The 4,606-nt window shown below is 34.1% G+C and overlaps 1 pseudogene; it reads left to right on the top strand.

Moving 5' to 3' along the window:
- The first annotated feature begins 269 nt into the window (after positions 1-269).
- On the top strand, positions 270-1,674 carry LOC148212264 (class V chitinase pseudogene; annotated as a pseudogene).
- The last annotated feature ends 2,932 nt before the right edge of the window (positions 1,675-4,606 follow it).

Here is a 4,606-nt window from a genome sequence, read left to right as displayed (position 1 = left end):
TTTACTTGAATAGCTCCAATACAAGACAAAGGAGTTTACAAGTAAAATTAATGGAAGTGTAATAGGACAAAATAAAGTTAGATAAGTAATAATTAAATATAATGTAGTAGAAATAGTGCTAATAGGCCAGATGTATTAATTAAGGTAATCAACAAGTGGATATAATATAAAGAAATAGAAGTAGGGAAGGTAGAGATGGAGAGGGAGACTTAGTGACGATGGTATCTCTTCAAAAATAAAAGAAATAAAAAATAATAATAATAAAAAATTTAGATGGAGATGAGATGGAGTAGTATATATATGGCATTGGTATGGAAATATAATCACAAGCTAGCAAGAAGTAGTCAAGTGCATTTTCTTGATTAATATCAACAAAACTAGTCGTTTTCTTGTTGTGTTTTCCTAGATTCATTGAAATGGCTCCCCCGTCAAAACCCACAAGCTGTGTGAACGGTGGTTATTGGCTGAGCAGCACAAACCAGCAACTTCCTCCTTCCAATATCGATGCTAAACTCTTCACCCATTTATTTTGTGGCTTTGCTGAGATCGACCGAAATAGCTATGAAGTTACCGTTCCTGCTTCGCAAGCGACCCTAATCAATCAATTTTCTTCAACTGTCAGAATGAGCAATCCTGATGTGAAGACACTGTTGTCCATTCGAGGAGACAGAGACGTATTTGCTAAAATGGCTAGCGAACCCACCTATCGTGATGGATTTATTCAATCCTCCATTGAAGTAGCAGCAAAAGGCAAGTTCAACGGTCTGGATCTCCAGTGGTTGTACCCATCTTCTGAAGAAGAAATGCAAAACTTTGAAATTCTCCTTGGTGCATGGCGCCAAGCTGCTGTGGATGATGCTAAAACCTACCATCGACCACAATGGATCCTTGTTGCTTCCGTCTCCAACTTACCCTATGTTGAGAGCAGTATTGTGTACCCAGTTGAAGAAATCAAACAAAACTTGGATTGGGTAAACCTCATTTCTTACGACTTTTACACCCCAGCTTCCTCCCCCTCTGCTACTGGACCATCCTCTGCACTCCACAACCGCATGGCCAGATCCTTGTCCGCAAATTTTGGAATTGACGCTTGGATTCAAAGTCTTGCCAATTTGCCTCGTAAGCAGATTGTATTTGGAATCCCTTTCCACGGCTGGGCATGGAAGCTCGCCAACCCCGACAAGCACGACGTCTTTTCAAAGGCTCTTGGCCCAGCTAAGGGAGATCAATATATTTCTCAAAACGGCCAAATCGATTATTCCAATGTCAAAAGGTTTATAAAACAGAACCATGCTCAATATGTGAAAGATGACTCCCGATATTCAATCTCCTACGCCTATGCTGGTACCACTTGGATTGCATACGAAAGTGAATACACCATTCCGGATAAAATTTCATCTGCAAAGTCAAGCAAGGTGCTTGGTTACTTTGCTTGGAATATTGCTGCTGACGACGAAGTCAACACTCTTGCTAACGCAGCCCAAACCAATTGGTCCTAATTTCATTTCCTCTATTTTTCTTCCCATCTTCAATCAGCTTTCAAATCGTTCAATAAAATCAGCATGCTATGCTATGCTACATGCTACATTGCCTTTTAATTCTAAACACTATTTAGCTTCATGCTATTGCTATCTTCTTTCACTTATTGTATTTCCTACCATTCAATAAAATTGCTACTCGATTTCCTTTTCATCATCTTTCTTCTCTCCTTTTATGTTCAATAATAAACAAACTGTTTGAACAGTAACGGGGAATGCTCAAGTTCTTAAAGTTTTAACATGTTTAGTTTTGATCAACCAAACAACACAATTCAAGGACTTGTGAATAGATCAATCATTTATAGGTTGAAAATCTTGTCCCATAAATCCACGCCCGTACTCATTAGTAGTGTATGGAATCGTTTCCGAGCACTACATGCAAATATATCATAAAGTCATGCACATACCATATCTAAGTGATTTGGATCTATTTAAATTAACTCTTATTGAAAATAGTAGGTAATTGAGCTAAACTTGTCAAACCAGTCATCCAATCAATAGAGAATTTTATAAAGAAATAACGTTGTTAAAAAATGGCAGCAACTTTGTCATATATATGAAGATTTCATATCATATGAAATTACAATTCAAGTTTGATTTATGATTCAAATAATTTTCACTAATGTACTACTATTTGTTTTTTAAAATTTTCTTTTAACACCAATATTTTTATATAAACATTACCTGTATTTTTAGATATGCTGATTAAAAACGAACAATTGTAACCTAATTAAGTCACAATTAAGTTTTTTAAACAATTTCCATCAATTTGTATGATTTTCATAATTTTTTTTTAAATATTCGTCGAGATCTACACTTCTATCGAAATTTCTTTCAAACCAAGATCGAGACATTTCAGTCGATATCGACGTTCTGAACCATGATAATGGCAAATTTGTGATACGAAGTTCGATGTCCGTGGCATTGTTTAAAAATGATCTTTTATTTAACAGTTAAATGTTCGTTTTAAGAGAGAATTTTGATCAGCATCTGCTTCTCTTTTAATATTTTATTCTCTAATAATGGTGCTTGGTGTGTGTAAGGAAGATAGAGGCGTTGGTAGTTACTTTTATTTATTTAATTTTTTGTCAAAAAATAATAGACACATAAATTGCACCATAAACAACTAAAATGGAATTGATAATTTAAAATTGGTTTTGATTATATTATCTCCTTTTTTAATAATAATTTTATTACTTTTAATTTGTTTGTTTATTTGTGGTATATATACTTTCAAAAATGTTTTTAGAATTTTTATCAAGATTTTATAAACTAAAAAAGTAAGTTTTTAATATCATTTGTTTCGTCTCTTGGATGGTGTAGTGGTAGGGCCTTGAACTTTCTTTCATCTTTTACAATCAGGTCTTCGGTTCAAGTCTTAATTTTTTCAAGCAAGATAAATAAAAAAAATTAACTTTTAATATTTTGATGGAAAACTAAAAAATGTATGAAACAAATGTACATATGAAACAATGAAATTGATAATAAACTATCTTAAAATTTTTAAAACGTAAAAATAAAAAAGAGAGATAATTCGAAAATTATTTATTTTGTGCTATTATTTTATGCGTCTGATTTCCCTTGTTCATAAGGGTAAAAATAAGCTGAATGTGTTCCGTTTTCTAACGTTTTAAACTCGGAAACCGTGTTTTAAGCTTGGTATAGTATCCAAAACCTTTCATTTTAAATTAACTTATGTTATACATGCACATAGGACGTTTTTACATCATTTAGAGTTGATTTCTAACGAAAATTACACTTTTGTGCAGAAAAATTTCGAGCTAGGCACCTGGCGCCTTCCCCAATCTCGAGATTGCCCTTAATGTAAAACGCATGTTTTGGTGTGATTTGAAGCCTTCCCAAGCTCTGCCACGTGTCGTCCATGCATTAAAGGTTGCCAATTCAACAACTACCCAACCAAAAGGTGTTTGAAATGGATGGCTCTCCACAAAGCTCTCAACCTCCTAACCACCTTGAAGTCCCTATAAATTCAGCAAACTCATTTTCTTCATTAATCATCCCGGAGTGATCATTTTAGCTTTAGACATTCCTTCTCAGCTTATTTGGGTTTTCTCTTTTAGCCTTTGAGTTGTTATTGCTTTAAACCTTGTTAATTTCTAGTTTACCCTTTATTTATAGCTTGTTAGTCTTGAATTGTAAGTTTTAGTCTTGTTTAATTAAAATTCCAGCAAGTTCTTTGTTACTCTTATCTCTCTCATTCTCATTACGTAGTTGTAATCACTCAACCTTGAGCAATCGACCGAGTATTGCTCCCCAATCTTGAAAGAGAACGGGTTAGGGTCATTCGGGTTGCAACTCCACAATTTCCAGCTTGTTTTAATTTTACTCATCTTTTAATTATGTCGTATACTTCCATCAACATTAAATTCTGTTTTTCCTTTATCATCATGAGCTAAATTATTTTTCCCAAGCCCGGTTATGGATAGTTAGTTAAAGTTTTTAAAATCCAACAAGGCAAAAGGCGTTTTTCTCCTCTTTTATCACTTAAAGTTGTTTCCATAAGTTGGAACTTGATTTGGCCAATTAATGTTTTAACCAAGCATCAATACTGAAAAGTTTGATACGTTTTCACATCTTTACTGATTTAACTTTAGAGAGGAATACTTTGGACAAAAAGATTTCGCTCGTGTAGCCTAGACATAGGACCTCGACCTAACGTTACGGTTGGTTTTTACTAAATTAAGTTCTTTTTTCTAATAGCCATATTAGGAATGGACTTAAACCTTCAAAATCAGTTAGACATAAGAAGATGGCGAAGTAAAACCGAAGAAAATTTATGAGAGGCGCCTGGCGCCTAGATGGAAAAAGTTTGTGTATTTTTAGCTAATTTGAAGTAACTGGGCTGGGTTTATTGCATTGAGTTTTTAAGTATCAAAACCAACATTATCCTTATTATCTGTCACCACAAATTCAATTACAAAGTCACCGATCATTAACATTTCCTATAAAAAGACTTCATTTGTCCCTGAGGATCGATACTCGGAATACTCGTTCCGTTTTTACTACTTGTGACGGGTGTACACTTGCGCTCTCATTTATTTTGAATC

Source organism: Momordica charantia (genome assembly GCF_013281855.1).
Source record: "Momordica charantia cultivar OHB3-1 chromosome 3 unlocalized genomic scaffold, Mcharantia_2.0 BLBB01000003.1, whole genome shotgun sequence".
Taxonomy (NCBI): Eukaryota; Viridiplantae; Streptophyta; class Magnoliopsida; order Cucurbitales; family Cucurbitaceae; genus Momordica; species Momordica charantia.
This window is presented reverse-complemented; position numbering and strand designations above follow the sequence as displayed.